Source organism: Leucopleurus acutus (genome assembly GCF_964270905.1).
Source record: "Leucopleurus acutus genome assembly, chromosome: 2".
Classification (NCBI taxonomy): domain Eukaryota; kingdom Metazoa; phylum Chordata; class Mammalia; order Artiodactyla; family Delphinidae; genus Leucopleurus; species Leucopleurus acutus.
Window position 1 is genome coordinate 6,067,230 of NC_139143.1, and position 19,033 is coordinate 6,086,262.

At 37.4% G+C, this 19,033-nt stretch overlaps 1 protein-coding gene and 1 pseudogene across 14 annotated transcripts in view; one reads left to right on the forward strand and one right to left on the reverse strand.

Annotated features, from left to right (window-relative positions):
- The window catches only part of KCNT2 (potassium sodium-activated channel subfamily T member 2), a 425,289-nt gene that overhangs the window by 52,912 nt on the left and 353,344 nt on the right, over positions 1-19,033 (forward strand). The gene's annotated exons all lie outside the window — the stretch shown is intronic.
- Positions 823-17,333, reverse strand: LOC309957910 (large ribosomal subunit protein uL11m-like; annotated as a pseudogene). The gene is made up of 2 exons: positions 17,254-17,333; positions 823-6,571 (listed from the first exon to the last, which is right to left on the reverse strand). The product of its transcript is annotated as a large ribosomal subunit protein uL11m-like (transcript).

A 19,033-nucleotide genomic window follows, 5' to 3' on the forward strand; every position in this document is an offset into this window, starting at 1 on the left:
ATTTTGATAATAGCCATTCTGACAGGTGTGAAGTGATATCTCACTGTGGTTTGATTTTTTTTTTTGAATTTTATTTTATTTTATTTTTTATACAGCAGGTCCTTATTAGTTATCTATTTTATACATATTAGTATATACATGTCAATCCCATCTCCCAATTCATCCCACCACCACCACCACCACCCCACTCACTGTGGTTTTGTTTAACTTTTTCCTGATGATTAATGATGCTAAGCATTCTTCCTTGGCCTTTTGGCCGTCTGTATGTCTTTTTGAAAAAAATGTCTATTCAGGGCTTCCCTGGTGGCGCAGTAGTTGAGAGTCCGCCTGCCGATGCAGGGGACATGGGTTTGTGCCCTGGTCCGGGAAGATCCCACATGCCGTGGAGCGGCTGGGCCCGTGAGCCATGGCCGCTGAGCCTGCGCGTCCGGAGCCTGTGCTCCGCAATGGGAGAGGCCACAGCAGTGAGAGGCCCGCATACTGCAAAAAAAAAAAAAAGTCTATTCAGATTTTCTGCCCATTTTTAAAATCAGATTGCTTGCTTTTTTGCTATTGAGTTGTATGAATTCTTTATATGTTTTGGATATCAGCCCCTTATCAGATTTATCAGTTGCAAATATTTTTTCCTATTTGGTAGGCAACCTTTTGAGTTTGTTGATGGTTTCCTTTCCTGTGTAGCTTTTTAGTTTGAAGTAGTCCCACTTGTTTAGTTTTGCTTTTGTTGCTTTTGCTTTTGGTGTCAGATTCAAAATGATCACCAAGGCCTATGTCAAGACCTTACTGCCTATGGTTTCTTCTAGGAGTTTCAGGTCTTATGTTTAAGTCTTTAATCCACTTAGAGTTAATTTTTTGCGTGGTGTAATATCGTTGTCCAGTTTCATTCTTTTCAATGTGGCTGCCTAATTTTCCCAACACCATTTATTGAAGAGACTGTCCTTGCCCTAATTGTATATTCTTGCCTCCTGTGTTGTAAACTAATTGAACATATATGCATGGGTTTATTTTTGGGTTCCCTATTCTGTTCCATCGATCTAGTGTCTGTTTTTATACTAATACCTTACTGCTTTGATTACTATAGCTTTGTAATATAGTTTGGCATCAGAGAGCATGTTGCCTCCAGCTTTGTTCTTATTTCTCAAGATTGCTTTGCCTATTTGGGGTCTTTTATGATTCCATATACATTTTAGGGTTGTTTGTTCTATTTCTGTGAAAAAAAAACATTGGAATCTTGATAGGGATTGCATTGAATCTCTAGATTACCTTGGGTAGTATGGACATTTTAACAATATTAATTCTTCCAGTCTATGAGCACATAATATCTTCATTAATTTTTCCTAAACTGCTTTTTGAAATTTAGTCATTGTAGTTACTCACAGAAATCACTCCCCACCTCCCATGCTGATATCCACTTCATTGCCTTTGCTGGTATCACACCACATTCTGAGGCTTCCTGGCATCTCTTCCTGTTCACGTCATCCCCCTGCTTCATGATTGGACCCAAAATCAGACACAGAGCCAGAGTTACTAATGAAATCTTTGAAATCACTCAGGCTATTCAATATATTTTACATATCATGATGTTGTTTTATAATTACTGACATGTTATTTCAGGTATAACATATAACTTTCTAGGGAAAAAGTCATGTCTTCAATTCATTTTGGATCTTCCTATATTATTTAACACACGTGGTTTACACAAAGGTTCCAAGAATTTTAATTCTGTAATATAAGGAAGATATTTTTAAAAGAAAAAAAAGTCACAGCTATGAATATATATGTGCACCACATACATACATACATACATTATTATAATAAAAGTACAAGATCATTTGAATTTGAGATGTTTTTCTCCATGGAAACAAAATAGTTTTTTAAAGCTCCTTCTAAACCCAGGTATGTAGTTTAAATCATTTGACTTGAAAATGCCGTTCCCACTTCTAGTTTAATATTCACAAGAAGCTTTCCTTTTGAAATGGCAAAGCAGAATGTGCTTCAGTCCATAATTCATACAGTGACAGTTCAAATGACTGTTAAAGTGAATTCTGAATTTTACATATAGGGCTGCTCAGTGAAAGCCATCAGTCTGCTTGACAGCCAGCAGTGCCATTGTCCAAGAGACTTGTGGAGGTGTTGAAAAGATTAGATAGGTAGTGGTAGTAATACTTATATAATTGGGATGAACAGAAGGAATTCTTTTGGTCTTAAATACTGTAAAAAACAGGGTTTTTTTTTTATTGAGGAACGGTGCTTATAATAGTTGAGTATGTTAAATTTTGCAGTGTTAGTGTGAATAGAATGATTTTCTAGAGGAATAAAAACTATGTGAAATATATCAGTGACAGTTATCTAAACATGTTCCAAGTCTTTGAATAGAAGGAGGCGCATTCTTCCAAAACGTGTATATTCCAATTATTATTCTATTTACTGAGTCAGATCTTTACCTGCTGTTTTTGTCCAATGGAATGAACACTTTTGATTTCACTTCATTCTCCTCTTCAGTATCAGAAAGAAGCTTATAATACATCTCTTTACCACATGGCAGGTAGGAGAGAAACATACTCTAGTCACTTACAGAAATATATAATTAAATGTGTTTTTAGAAAAAAGACTAGTTAAAATGTTCATTAGAAAGTTGCTCTGACTTGCTGATTCTGTAACTCCTACTACATATTCCAAGTAATGTCTCCTTTTAGTAAACCCGTATAATAAAGTGAGGGGAAGTTCCTCTGTGCATCTCAAATTGTGTTCACATTGAACTTATGCCTGCTACCATATGAGTTAGGATGATGTATATGAGGTACTTGAATGATACAATCCCACGCTCATACCATCCTTGAGCTTATATTGTGTGGGAGATATAAGACATGTAAAATAACTCCCATAAAGTAGAACATGGTACAAGGGACAGTATTATGGGAGTATTAGAAGGAGCTTCTTGGAGAGTTTTAGAAAGTAAATTTTATATATTAGGATTCATGTATTAGACATAAAGTAGTAATGGCTAGCCCAAAGGTATGGTGGGTCTTCCATGGGGCATGTTCTAGGAAAAGATGCAGTAAGTAGACTAGATTGGACATAGTATAAGATACTTGTGGATCAATAATGGATATCAGTAGTTTGGGGGAAGACTGTAGGAGAACTTATATTGCCAAGTTGAAGAGTGTGATTTTTTTTTTTTCTGTAGACTGTGGGGAATTGTTGAAAGGTTTTGAATAAGGAAGTTGCGTGATTAAAATTGTAACTTTAGAAACTACTGGAAGAGTAGGAAATTCATTAAGCTAGTTTAATGGGATAAAAGAGGTAGAGCAGTGATAGTGAAAATGGCCAAAAAAAAAAAAATTCAATAAAATACTTTGGAAGTGTCATTAACAAATGTGAAAATGGATTGGGGTGAAGAATATCAATGTTGTGAAATGGGAGGAAATATGAAAAGAGGATCAATTTGGGTTAGTGTTTGTCATGTTTGTGCAATGCAACTTGATATTATTCACTGGGGTTATAAATTCTAGGTAGCAAAATCTCTAGTATCTAATTATGCCTTGCAAAACATCCAAGGAAGGTACTCTTTAACATATTCATTTTCATTATTGATAAAATTGAATTCAATTCAACAAGGGATAGTTAAGGCCTGACCATGAATTGTGGTCTGTGCTAAGCCTCTGAAAACAAAGAATAAGGTGTTCCCACCTTCATATATCTTAGAAAGGAGAGAAGGACAAATAAACAAGCAATTATTATATAGCATACTACATAAAAATAAGTATGAGCAAATTGTGGAGCTAGCACAGGGGAAAAAGAATTATGTGACAATATTATGTGCATTAATACATAAAACAGCTATTGTATTTAATCCTTTTAAAATTTATTGGTTTTGTATTCTTCACAACATGTATGGAAAGGTAAACCAATCTCATGTTGCATTCTATAGGCAGAAACTCAACTAAAGATAATTTATTTTTTTATTTTTATTTTCTATTTTTTTATTGAAGTATATTTCATTTACTATATCATGTTAGTTTCATGTGTACAGCATAGCAATTCAGTTATACATTCAGTTATACATATGAATATATCTATTCTTCTTCAGATTCTCTTCCATTATAGGTTATTACAAGATATTAAGTAGAGTTCCCTGTGCTATAGTAGGTCCTTGTTGGTTACATATTTTATATATAGTAGTGTGTATATGTTAATCCCAACCTCTTAATTTATCCCTCCCCCACCGCCCTCTCCCCTTTGGGAACCATAGGTTTGTTTTCTATGTCTGTGAGTCTATTTCTTCAACTAAAGAGAATTTAAACGCAATAGCAGAAAGTCTCTATTCTCTCTGTGGCAAATCCTAAAAAACCCAGCTAAGATACACTCAATAAAACAAGATGTCTGGAACTACTATAGTTTCAGGGTTGACTTTAGACTCCAGGATATATCTGTTTTCTCCATTGCTTCCATTGACATGTGTTACTCTTATCTCTGTGTCCTGGAGCTTGTCCCCTTGGTCCCTGAATGGCTCCTCTGGTTCCAGTGACAAAGTCAAGAGGTAGAGAAAAGAATTGTCCTTGTATTAAGCCCTTCTTTAAAGTGAGAAAAGCGTTGCCAGAGGCATCCTGACAGATATGCTCTCATGTGCTGTTTGCTGGAGTTGCTTTGTGCTGTGCCCAAACCAAACCATGGCCAGAGCAATGAGACCTCGGGGGCTGGAGGCGGACCCAGCCTCCTCTGAAGAACTTTGCCACTTCAAGGTGTGCAAAAATCAGGTTTGTTTATGGGGAAAAAAAATGTATGTGTGTGTTGGTGGGTGGGTGAGGAGGGATGGAGGTTAGGCAAGTGATATGGCTATTGGGGTAGGGAACCCATAATTCCAATTCTAAGTGTAATTCTAACTCTAAGTGTAATTTTTTTTTTTTTTTTTTTTTTTTTTTTGCGGTACGCGGGCCTCTCACTGTTGCGGCCTCTCCCGTTGGCGGAGCACAGGCTCCGGACGCGCAGGCTCAGCAGCCATGGCTCACAGGCCCAGCCGCTCCGCGGCATGTGGAACCTTCCCAGACCGGGGCACGAACCCGTGTCCCCTGCATCGTCAGGCAAACTCTCAACCACTGCACCACCAGGGAAGCCCTAAGTGTAATTCTTTAACTGTTTGATTGTTTGCCTTCATTTCTGAGCAGTTCTCAGAGGAAATCGTAATCTCAGCAGGTATCCTAAGTCTTCTCTTGATAAACAGAATGGTCCAATATGGGAAGGTTCTTAAATTCCCTTATGAAAATTATAACGTTATAAGCACTTCCCTGGCGGTCCAGGGTTAAGACTCTGCACTTCCACTACAGGGGGCACGGGTTCGATCCCTGGTCCTGAACTAAGATAGTGCACGCTGCGCAGTGCGGCCAAAAGAACAAAACAAAACAAACAAAACAATTATAATGTTATAAACACTGCACTAACTTGTAACTGGACCCTTTGGAAAATTGCGAGCCACTGTAAATCATCCCTATGTTATGGTAGTTAACAGGTCTTGAGAGTGCAAAGCTTCTTTTCACAGAATCAACATTTAATCATATAGGTGTTGAGGAAGTTTTGGTATTTTTGGTGCTGATAGTAGATAATAAGGAAGGGCATACAGATATATGGATAGATAGATCTATATCTATATCTATATATAATATAGATAAATGAGGTGTAGCTGAGGTGAATGCTTCCTTACTGCCAGGTGTTATTACTCAAAATATCAATTTAGAAGCAGGAAGTTTGTTTTATCTAAAATTTTAATGTAGACCAGCCACACCAACCCCCCTCACTGAAAAGTCATTCTTTACCTGAAAAAGCACATCCTACATTATCTGGAAGAGCAGTGGAGAGACTGAAGGTCCTGCCAGGTTATGGGGAAACAGGTGGGCTGAACTCTGCCAGGGAGAGGTCAGGTTGATGTGACCTCCCTTCCTCCCCGCTGGCCCCGCCTTCCCAACTGGCCCCCTTCAACATCCTGGAGGGTGGGGGACAGGGGTCACTTCTTGGCAGCTTCTGCCTGGGCTGCCAAATCTGCCTCTTTCTGAGCAGCCAGGAACAGGGCTCGCTCCTTCTGGAAAGCTGCCAGCTCTTCAGAACGGAGGTCCTTCACCACACACATGCCCAGGGAACGGGCAGATCCAATGACAGAGTGGACAACAGAGGATGGGGCACGTCCTGCAGGGCAAAGGCGTTATCCTGAGCTTTGACGCCGGCGATCTCCTACACGTGCTTCAGTGGCACCAGGCCTGCCACTTCTTTCCCTGTGTGTGGGGCCCCCTTCTCAATCCCAGAAGCTGCCTTCAGGAAGTAGGAAACAGTGGGTTGGCCAATTTTGATTTCGAATGCCCTGTCAGGCTTCACAAAAATCCTGGTAGGCAGAGAAACGCCTTCTTTGATGTCCTTGGTCTTCTCGTTGAACTCCTTACAGAACTGGTTGACAGAAATGCCTTGCTGACCCAGGACGGGGCCTGGCGGGGGCCCGGGCCGATGGTCCGGATCATGCCACTGACCTCGGGCTTCCTGAGGGCCTGAGTGGCCTGGCTTAGCCTTGACACGATGAGGAGTTCCCGGCCTTAGTTCATTTCAGGTCTACAGCAAGGAGATGGGGGGAGGAGGGGGACAGGGACATCTTCTAAAACCTGGCCTGCATCCCAGTGACTACAGCACTTTATCTCTTTCTTGTAACAAGTCATCTGACAATTATAATATGTTCTGCTCATTAATAAATCTGGGGTCTGGCAGTAGCAGGTATCTCTTGATCACGTATGACAGGTGTGGAATTTTTATATAGTTCCTTTTATAATTTTGCTGATCTGGCATATTTAAGATGAATTATGAGAAGGAGGGACCATAACTGATCAGGTAATGCTTGAAAAGTAGTAGTGCACTTAGCCTTATTCCTTTTAATATCTTCTTTAACATTTTGGTGATTTCCCAAAGTCTAGCGGGCCATGCTGTTTTTAAAACAACAGTGGCTACAAAAATGTTTTCTCTGGTATAGGAATGAGGAAAGCCAGAGGAAAGCCATTTCTTTTATTTAAAAAATGTCTTTTAGAAGGTTTGTAGGAGCACATCCTAGGTAATGCTTAGTAAAAATTGATTTAACTATTTATATGCCTAAAGCCTTCTTTTAATGAAATGACATGAATATGATAGGCTGTCGATTCAATAACTGACACAATGAATAAAAGGGAAAGTTAGATATTTTCAAAACACCCATAGAGATGCAAGAATATCAGGGATATGCAGTGATAGCGAAATATAATGTGTCAATGAATATAATAAATGTCACAAACATACCTATTCATACTTTTATAAGGGAGGGGCAACTTCTTAGATTGAGAAGATGTGGCTGTTTTCAGAGCGGTTGTCTTTGGATTGTGTAGACACCCCAGTGATAGCTAGTTTTAGTTTTAGAACAGAAAAATGAGGCAAACTATTATGTTTAAACTTATTAGAAAACTCAGTTGATAATAGATCATTCAAATAATTTTATTCTTTTATTTAAAAAATCAAACTTTGGTCTTTAGTCCCAATAATTTCTGGACTACAAATACTATGCTAAATAGTATTTTTTATAACATTTTTTAATATAGTTGGTACATTTTAATGTGTAAAATTGTTCAAAGAATACATAAAATACTTTGACTATTTGCATATCTATGTATACATATTGTTTATTTTATTTGTAGTGACTTTAATGGATGTTGTTTACATGAATGGAGTTTTACCAGAGAAGATAGATTTTTTTGTTTTTTTAATTTAATTTATTTTTTATACAGCAGGTTCTTATTAGTTATCCCTTTTATACGTATTAGTGTATATATGTCTATCCCAACCTCCCAATTCATCACACCACCACCCCTACCCCGCCACTTTCCCCCCTTGGTGTCCATACATTAGTTCTCTACATCTGTGTCTCTATTTCTGTCCTGCAAAGTGGTTCATCTATACCATTTTTCTAGGTTCCACATAGATGCATTAATATACGATATTTGTTTTTCTCTTTCTGACTTACTTCACTCTGTATGACAGTCTAGATCCATCACATCTCTACAGTGACCCAATTTCGTTCCTTTTTATGGCTGAGTAATATTCCATTGTATATATGTACCACTTCTTTATCCATTCATCTGTTGATGGGCATTTAGGTTGCTTCCATGAACTGGCTATTGTAAACAGTGCTGCAATGAACTTTGGGGTGCATGTGCCTTTATGAATTACGGTTTTCTCTGGGTATATGCCCAGTAGTGTGATTGCTGGGTCATATGGTAATTCTAGTTTTAGTTTTTTAAGAAACCTCCATATTGTTCTGCATAGTGGCTGTATCAGTTTACATTCACACCAACAGTGCAAGGAGGTTCCCTTTTCTCCACACCCTCTCCAGCATTTGTTGTTTGTAGATTTTCTGATGATACCCATTCTAACTGGTGTTAGGTGATACCTCATTGTAGTTTTGATTTGCATTTCTTTAATAATTAATGATGCTGAGCAGCTTTTCATGTGCTTCTTGGCCATCTGTATATCTTCTTTGGAGAAATGTCTATTTAGGTCTTTGGACCATTTTTGGATTGGGTTGTTTGTTTTCTTGATATTGAGCTGCATGAGCTGTTTATGTATTTTGGAGATTAATTCTTTGTCCGCTGATTCGTTTGCAAATATTTTCTCCCATTCTGAGGGTTGTATTTTCGTCTTGTTTGTAGTTTCCTTTCCTTTGCAAAAGCTCTTAAGTTTCATTAGGTCCCATTTGTTTATTTTTGTTTTAATTTCCATCACTCTGGGAGGTGGATCAAAAAAGATCTTGCTGTGATTTATGTCAAAGTGTGTTCTTCCTATGTTTTCCTCTAAGAGTTTTATAGTGTGCAGTCTTACATTCAGGTCTCTAACCCATTTTGAGTTTATTTTTGTGTATGGTGTTAGGGAGTGTTCTAATTTCAATCATTTTTTTTTAACATCTTTATTGGAGTATAATTGCTTTACAATGGCGTGTCAGTTTCTGCTTTATAACAAAGTGAATCAGTTATACATATACATATGTCCCCATATCTCTTCCCTCTTGCATCTCCCTCCCTCCCACCCTCCCTATCCCACACCTCTAGGTGGTCCCAAAGCACCGAGCTGATCTCCCAGTGCTATGCGGCTGCTTCCCACTAGCTATCTACCTTACATTTGGTAGTGTATAATGTCCATGCCACTTTCTCACTTTGTCACAGCTTACCCTTCCCCCTCCCCATATCCTCAAGTCCATTCTCTAGTAGGTCTGTGTCTTTATTCCCGTCTTGCCCCGAGGTTCTTCATGACCATTTTTTTTTTTTTTAGATTCCATATATATGTGTTAGCATAAGGTATTTGTTTTTCTCTTTCTGACATACTTCACTCTGTATGACAGACTCTAGGTCCATCCACCTCACTACAAATAACTCAGTTTTGTTCCTTTTTATGGCTGAGTAATATTCCATTGTATATATGTGCCACATCTTCTTTATCCATTCATCTGTCGATGGACACTCAGGTGGCTTCCATGTCCTGACTGTTGTAAATAGAGCTGCAATGAACATTTTGGTACATGCCTCTTTTTGAATTATGGTTTTCTCAGGGTATATGCCCAGTAGTGGGATTGCTGGGTCGTATGGTAGTTCTATTTTTAGTTTTTTAAGGAACTTCCATACTGTTCTCCATAGTGGCTGTATCAATGTACATTCCCACCAACAGTGCAAGGGGGTTCCCTTTTCTCCACACTCTCTCCAGCATTTATTGTTTGTAGAGTTTTTGATAATGGCCATTCTGACTGGTGTGAGATGATATCTATTGTAGTTTTGATTTGCATTTCTCTAATGATTAGTGATGTTGAGCATTCTTTCACTTGGTTGTTGGCAGTCTGTATATCTTCTTTGGAGAAATGTCTGTTTAGGTCTTCTGCCCATTTTTGGATTCGGTTGTTTGTTTTTTTGATATTGAGCTGAATGAGCTGCTTGTAAATTTTGGAGATTAATCCTTTGTCAGTTGCTTCATTTGCAAATATTTTCTCACATTCTGAGAGTTGTCTTTTAGTCTTGTTTATGGTTTCCTTTGCTGTGCAAAAGCTTTGCAGTTTCATTAGGTCCCATTTGTTTATTTTTGTTTTATTTCCATTTCTCTAGGAGGTGGGTCAAAAAGGATCTTGCTGTGATTTATGTCATAAAGTGTTCTGCGTATGTTTTCCTCTAAGAGTTTGATAGTTTCTGGCCTTACATTTAGGTCTTTAACTCATTTTGAGTTTATTTTTGTGTATGGTGTTCTAATTTCATTCTTTTACATGTAGCTGTCCAGTTTTCCCAGCACCACTTATTGAATAGAGTGTCTTGTCTCCATTGTATATACTTGCCTCCTTTGTCATAGATTAGTTGACCATAGGTGCATGGGTTTCTCTCTGGGCTTTCTATCCTGTTTCATTTATCTATATTTCTCTTTTTGTGCCAGTACCATATTGTCTTGATTACTGTAGCTTTATAGTATACTCTGAAGTCGGGGAGTCTAATTCATCCAGCTCTGTTTTTTTCCTCAAAACTGCTTTGGCTATTCAGGGTCTTTTGTGTCTCCATACAAATTTTAAGATTTTTTTGTTCTAGTTCTGTAAAAAATGCCACTGGTAATTTGATAGGGAGTGCATTGAATCTGTAGATTGCTTTGGGTACTATAGTCATTTTCACAATATTGATTCTTCCAGTCGAAGAACATGGTATGTCTCTCCATCTGTTGGTATCATCATTAATTTCTTTCATCAGTGTCTTATAGTTCTCTGCAGACAGGTCTTTTGTCTCCTTAGGAAGATTTATTCCTAGGTATTTTATTATTTTGTTGCAATGGTACATGGGAGCGTTTCCTTAATTTCTCTCTCAGATTTTTCATCATTAGTATACAGGAATGCAAGGGATTTCTGTGCATTAATTTTGTATCCTGCAGCTTTATCAAATTCATTTATTAGCTCTAGTAGTTTTCTGGTAGCATCTTTAGGATTCTCTATGTATAGTATCATATCATTTGCAAAGAGTGACAGTTTTACTTCTTCTTTTCCAATTTATATTCCTTTTATTTCTTTTTCTTCTCTGATTGCCATGGCTAGGACTTCCAAAACTATTTTGAACAATAGTGGTGAGAGTGGAAATCCTTGTCTTATTCCTGATCTTAGAGGAAATGCTTTCAGTTATTCACCATTGAGAATGATGTTTGCTGTGGGTTTGTTGTATATGGCCTTTATTATGTTGAAGAAGTTTCCCTCTATTCCACTTTCTGGAGAGTTTTTATCATAAATCGGTGTTGAATTTTGTCAAAAGCTTTTTCTGCATCTATTGAGATGACCATATGGTTTTTATTCTTTAATTTGTTAATACGGTGTATCACATTGTTTTACGTATATTGAAGAATCCTTGCATCCGTGGGGTAAATCCCACTTGATCATGGTGTATGATCCTTTTGATGTCTTGTTGGATTCTGTTTGCTAGTCTTTTGTTGAGGAATTTTGCATCTATATTCATCAGTGATATTGGGCTGTAATTTTCTGTTTTTTGTAGTATCTTTGTCTGCTTTTGGTATCAGGGTGATGGTGGCCTCATAGAATGAGTTTGGGAGTTTTCCTTCCCCTGCAACTTTTTGGAAGAGTTTGAGAAGGATGGGTGTTAGCTCTTCTTTAAATGTTTGGTAGAATTCACCTGTGAAGCCATCTGGTCCTGGACTTTTGTTTGTTGGAAGATTTTTAATCACAGTTTCAATTTCATTACTTGTGATTGGTCTGTTCATATTTTCTATTTCTTCCTGGTTCAGTCTTGGAAGGTTATACCTTTCTAAGAATTTGTCCATTTCTTCCAGGTTGTCCATTTTATTGACATAGAGTTGCGTGTAGTAGTCCCTTAGGATGCTTTGTATTTCTGTGCTGTCTGTTGTAACTTCTCCTTTTTCATTTCTAATTTTATTGATTTGAGCCCTCGCCCTCTTTTTCTTGATGAGTCTGGCTAATGGTTTATCAATTTTGTTTATCTTCTCAAAGAACCAGCTTTTAGTTTTATTGATCTGTACTATTGTTTTCTTTGTTTCTATTTCATTTATTTCTGGTCCGATCTTTATGATTTCTTTCCTTCTGCTAACTTTGGGTTTTGTTTGTTCTTCTTTCTCTAGTTCCTTTAGGTATAAGTTTAGGATGTTTATTTGAGATTTTTCTTGTTTCTTGAGATAGACTTGTATAGCTATAAACTTCCTTCTTAGAACTGCTTTTGCTGCATCCCATAGGTTTTGGATCATCGTGTTTTCATTGTCATTTGTCTCTAGGTATTCTTTGGTCTCCTCTTTGATTTCTTCAGTTTTCTCTTGGTTATTTCGTAACATATTGTTTAGCCTCCATGTGTTTTTATGTTTTTTTTCCTGTAATTGATTTTTAATCTCATTGTGTTGTGATCAGAAAAGATGCTTGATATGATTTCAGTTTTCTTAAATTCACTGAGGCTTGATTTGTGTCCCAAGATGTGATCTGTCCTGGAGAATGTTCTTGAGAAGAAAGTGTAATCTGCTGTTTTTGGATGGAATGTCCAATAAATATCAATTAAATCTATCTGGTCTGTTGTGTTATTTAAAGCTTGTGTTTCCTTAGTAATTTTCTGTTTGGGTGATCTGTCCATTGGTGTAAGTGAGGTGTTCAATTCCCCCACTATTACTGTGTTACTGTCGATTCCACTTTTATAGCTGTTAGCAGTTGCTTTATGTATTGATGTGCTCCTATGTTGGGTGCATATATATTTATAATTGTTATATCTTCTTCTTGAATTGATTCATTTTCATTATGTAGTGTCCTTCCTTGTCTCTTGTAACATTCGTTATTTTAAAGTCTATTTTATCTGATATGAGTATTGCTACTCCAGCTTTCTTTTGATTTCCATTTTCATGGAATATCTTTTTCCATCCCTTCACTTTCAGTCTGTATGTGTCCCTAGGTGTGAAGTGGGTCTCTTGTAGACAGCATATAGATGGGTCTTGTTTTTGTATCCATTCAGCAAGCCTGTGTCTTTTGGTTGGAGCATTTAATCCATTCATGTTTAAGGTAATTATTGATACGTATGTTCCTATTACCATTTTCTTAATTGTTTTGGGTTTGTTTTTGTAGGTCCTTTTCTTCTCTTGTGTTTCCCACTTAGAGAAGTCCCTTTAGCATTTGTTGTAGAGTGGTTTGGTGGTGCTGAATTCTCTTAGCTTTTGCTTGTCTGTAGAGCGTTTGGTTTCTCCGTCAAATCTGAATGAGACCCTTGCTGGGTAGAGTAATATTGGTTGTAGGTTTTTCCCTTTCATCACTTTAAATATATCATGCCACTCCCTTCTGGCTTTAGAGTTTCTGCTGAGAAATCAGCTGTTAACCTTATGGGAGTTCCCTTCTATATTATTTGTTGTTTTTTCCTTGTTGCTTTCAATAAGTTTTCTTTGTCCTTATTTTTTGTCAGTTTGATTACTATGTGTCTTGGCGTGTTTCTCCTTGGGTTTATCCTGCCTGGGACGCTGCACTTTTTGGACTTGGGTGGCTATTTCCTTTCCCATGTTAGGGAAGTTTTTGACTATTATCTCTTCAAATATTTTCTTGGTTCCTTTCTCTCTCTCTTCTCCTTTTGTGACCCCTATAATGGAAATGTTGTTGCATTTAATGTTTTCCCAGAGGTCTCTTAGGCTGTCTTCTTTTCTTTTCATTCATTTTTCTTTATTCTGTTCCACAGCAGTGAATTCCACCATTCTGTCTTCCACGTCACTTATCCGTTCTTCTGCCTCAGTTATTCTGCTATTGATTCCTTCTAGTGTATTTTTCATTTCAGAAATTGTATTGTTCATCTCTGTTTTTGTATTGTTCATCTCTGTTTGTTCTTTAATTCTTCTAGGTCTTTATTAAACATTTCTTGCATCTTTTCGATCTTTGCCTCCATTCTTTTTCTGAGGTCCTGGATCATCTTCACTATCATTATTCTGCATTCCTTTTCTTGCAGGTTGGCTATCTCCACTTCATTTAGTTTTTTTTTCTGAGGTTTTATCTTGTTCCTTCATCTGGTACATAGCCCCTGCCTTTTCATCTTGTCTGTCTTTGTGTGAATGTGGTTTTTGTTCCACAGGCTGCAGGATTATAGTTCTTCTTACTTCTGCTGTCTGTCCTCTCAAAGATACAGTTTTGTCAACTGCTATTTTCACTTAACATATTGTTAAGTAGATCTAATTAAATCTGTTAAGTGAAGTGTATCTTTAAGTAGATTCCTGAAATGAGATTATTTATGATTGTGTAATATTCCATGATATGAGTGATCATATTTATTTAATTCATATTGTTATTAGGCTGTAGGTTGCTTTCATGCTATTTCACATTTTTGTCTCTAAATATTTGTAAGCATTTCTAAGGCCTTGCTGATGATTTTCCTAAAATAAATTCCTAAATGTGGTATTACCATGTCAATTTTAAAGCTTTTAACGTGTATTTCCATACTGTACTCTAGAAATATGTTTCAGTTTCTAGATACAGTAATTATTAATTGGTGCCCATAACTATGCAGATTTTAGATCATTGTAAAAAACAAGTTTATAACATGGTTGCCTAGGGAATGCTATATTAGTCTTTTCTACATTCCTTGGGTATCATCCTTGTCTCATCATATATATTTACTTTCCTTATGTATTTTCCTTATATCATTATACATGCATATCATTGGCAAAACAAAAGCAAAGAAGAAAAAGCAAGGAAACTGACACGTCAGTGCATGTTTTAGCAATAACAATAAAAGTTACTGCTTTTATGAAATTTCAAAATGCTTACAATAAGATAATGCTTTTGCTTGCTAGTAAAATCTCTATTTTGCTCTGTGCTGGTAGCAACAAAAAGAAAGGGAAAAGATGAACAAATCACACATAGACCTTGACTGCTAGAAAAAGCTAATGATGTAAATGAATAATAGTCAGGTTTTTATTATTTCAAGTAAATCATCACATTTATGGCATACTACTCCCAAGACAATAGGGCAGCAGCTTTTTGTTTTAAATGTTTTATTTTTTTTCCTGTTTTTTGTTTTCCGGCATATTTCATCCCCATTCAAATACTATTTAATTCACATTCACATTGAACTATAAAAGCTGAGATATTCAAAAGCCAATCACTCTTGGGAATTCCCTGGCGGTCCAGTGGTTAGGACTCCATGCTTCCACTGCCAGTGGCCCTGGTTCAATCCCTGGTTGGGGATCTAAGGTCCCGCATGCCTCGTGGCATGGCCAAGAAAAGAACAAAAAAGCCACTCAGTCTTGAAATAGTACTTAGTAACTGTGTGGTCTTGGGCAATTATTTAATCTCTGTAGTATTAGAGTCCTCAACTATAAAATGAGGGTAGTAATCTTACTGCCTTTGGGAGTGAGATAAAGTAGCTTTGAAAAAAGTTGAATCTTGATAGTGAAAGTTTATTGCTGTTTTTTGTTTCCTAGGTTTTGAGTCTATTTTAACAAAATATGGTGATTGTGCTTTGGAGAGTCAAGCTCCAAGGTGAGGAATTCTTTCTTTCATTAGTCACAGACGACGAGACTTTTGTTCTTCCATGAGCACTTATTAAATACTGCAGTTAAGAGATCAAGGGAAGGACCTGTGAAAAATATATAGTTTGTTATGGTGAGATATAGTGGAAGAAATTGTAAACTGTACTACTTACTGGTTAAAAAATTTTTTTCCTCAATTTTTATTTTAGTAGCTGTCTTGACTATTTTCCTCTGGCTGTATATTTCTCTCCACTTGTCTTCCTAGAAACTTAAGCAGAATTCCATTATAGAATCTTGAAGCCAAGTAATTTCACCCTAAGTCCCAAGGTTCCTATTCTAGCAAAGCCTATCAATTTACTATTAACAAAAAATTCAGTTAGGGAAAAAAGGCAGGATTTTCCTTTTGACAACAGTATTTCTAGTCACGGCAATGTTTGGTGATATCCTTTCCTGGGAATATGTTCATTCATCTGTATTCTCTTTGTCTTATCCCCACACTCTGCTGATTTAACTGTGCAGACACTGTCCTCTCTGCTAACCCTACTTTCTTTGGAATCTTCTGGAATTCCTGCACCATCATAAATACATTTTCTTACACACTCAGTACTTTTCAAAGAGAGTCCACTGCATCTGCTTATTTTATTTTATTTTTTAAAATTTTTATTGGAGTGCAGTTGATTTACAACGTTTTGTTAGTTTCCCATGTACAGCAAAGTGAATCAGTTATACGTATACATATATCCACTCTTTTTTAGATTTCCCAAATAGGCCATTACAGAGTATTGAGAAGAGTTCCCTGTGCTATACAGCAGCTTCTTATTAGTTATCCATTTTATATATAGTAGTGTGTATATGTCAATCCCAGTCTCCCAGTTTATCCCTCCCCCCTCTTATCCCCTGGTAACCATAAGTTTGTTTTCTACATCTGTGACTCTACTTCTGTTTTGTAAGTAATTCATTTGTACCCTTTTTTTTAGATTCTACATATAATCGATATCATATGATATTTGTCTTTTTGTGTCTTACTTCACTCAATATCTAGGTCCATCCATGATGCTGCATCTGCTTATTTTAAATCTTTTTTTAAAAAAATAAATTTATTTATTTATTGGCTGCGTTGGGTCTTCGTTGTTGCGTGCGGGCTTTCTCTAGTTGCAGCAAGTGGGGGCTGCTCTTCATTGCGGTGCACAGGCTTCTCATTGCGATGGCTTCTCTTGTTGCAGAGCACGGGCTTTAGGCTCGCGGGCTTCAGTAGTTGTGGCACGTGGGCTCAGTAGTTGTGACTTGCGGGCTCTAGAGCATGGGCTCAGTAGCTGTGGTGTACAGGCTTACTTGCTTCCCGGCATGTGGGATCTTCCCAGACCAGGGCTCGAACCTGTGTCCCCTGCATTGGCAGGCAGATTCTTAACCACTGTGCCACCAGGGAAGAGAGTCCACTGCATCTGCTTATTTTAATAGGAACCAAGCTGTAACGTAAACATCTTTTCCATGAAAACTGCCCCTTTTCACGCTGTTCCCCACATACCACAGGTCTGGGGGTGTGTTGCTGACCTTATAAATTATAGAGCGTTACATCTCCATATCTTTGAGGTGCATTTTTTTTATTATGACCTTTGTTTTTTCCTCGTCGCTGTGTTCTCCCAACTTTTTAGTGGTTCTTTCATAGTCATGGAGGGTATGGGTACAGCTTCCATATTTTCTTCTCATCCCAGATTCTGCTATTCCCCTTTTCAGGTTCCTTACCTTAGTGAACGACCCTTTCTGGATCTTGCCTCTATGGTTCCTTTATTTTGATGACTTTCACGTCCAGCTTTCTTCTGCATCCTCTTATAAGGCTGGACCCCCCTGTGACCAGAATTGCTTTACTTCTGAGAACATACCCTGCAACCTCCCACTGTATGACTTCTTGACCTTGCAGCCCTCATGTCTTCACTGGCACCAAACTGATTCACTTTCACCTGTCAGCAAGAGCTTCAGTCCCTTTCCACTTTACTTCCAGGATTCTCGCCATTCATTTCTAGCCTCTGGTTTTCTTTTCTGCCTCTTATTTACCCTCCACTTCCTGTACTTCTTGTTGTCTTACTGCTCCCCTGACACTTCTGTTAGAGTTTCTGATCATCTTTATTATGACAGATCCAATGAACAGTTTTCTCTGATTCTCCTCTTCTTCTTTCTTGATACCTCTTTCTCTCTCTCTCTCTCTTTTTTTTTTTTAATTTTTTTTGGGGGGGCAGCACCACGCCGCCGCTTGTGGGATCTTAGTTCCCTGACCAGGGATTGAACCTGGGCCCTGGCAGTGAAAGCACAGTATCCTAACCACTGGACCGCCAGGGAATTCCCAAAACCTCCTTCTCTTGATTTCTACAACATCATTCTCCTTTAGTTTATGTCCTGTACGTTCCTTCTTAGTTCTCCTTTATAGGTTTTCCTTTCTTTTACTTACTCCTAAAAATTATGGTTTACCAAGGGCCCTTTCTTGGTGTTTTGCTCTCTTCACTTCTTACCTCTTTCTAGTTCATTTCACTCAAATTTTAGTAACTGTAATGATGTATTGATGATTTCCAAATCTCTATATTTGTCTTGCTCCTCTATGTAAATTTATATATACCTAAAATTATATTTACCTTTTCCCACTGAGCGTCTTTGCATAGCTGACGTTCAAGAGATGCCTCAGTGTAGAATGTACAAAATTAATTTTATCTCTTTACAACTATCTCTTCTCTGGTATTTTGTTTTAGGGGAATGGTAGCAACACACAACCAGTTGCCCAAACCAGGAGCATGAAATTCTAACTAAACCTTCTTTGGTAAGGCAGCTTGCACAGTTTGCCCTCTGTCCTTCTACCTAATTCCCCAAATCCTCTCAAATCTCAGCTTCACTTTTGCAAATTCACTTTGCCTGTTTGCATAAAAAGGAAAGGAACTCTTTTTGTTTAATACCGAAGGTGCCCACATTAGCCATTGCATTTTTGTTGTTGGTGGTGGTTTTTATTAAAGTGAAGTATAGTTGATTTACAATTTTGTGCTAGTTTCAGGTGTACATTAAAGTGACTTAGTTATAATTTTCAGGTCATTACAAAATATTGAATGTAACTCCCTGTACTATATTGTAGATCCTTGTTACTTACCTATTTTATGTTATAGTAGTGTCTGTTTATCCCATACTCCTAATGTATCTCTGCCTCTCTCCCTCTCCCCTTTGGTAACCATAAATTTGTTTTCTATGTCTGTGAGTCTGTTTCTGTTTTGTAAATAGATGCATTTGTATTCTTTTTTAGATTCTACGTATAAGTGATATCATGTAATATTTGTCTCTCCTTGTCTGACCTACTTCACTCAGTATGGCAATCTCTAGGTCCATTCATGTAGCTGCAAATGGCATTATTCTGTTCCTTTTTATGACTGAATAATATTCCATTGTATATATGCCACATCTTCTTAAACCAGTTGTCTGTTGATGGTCACTTGGGTTGTTTCTATGTCTTGGCTATTGTATATAGTGCTGCTATGAACATTGGGGTGTA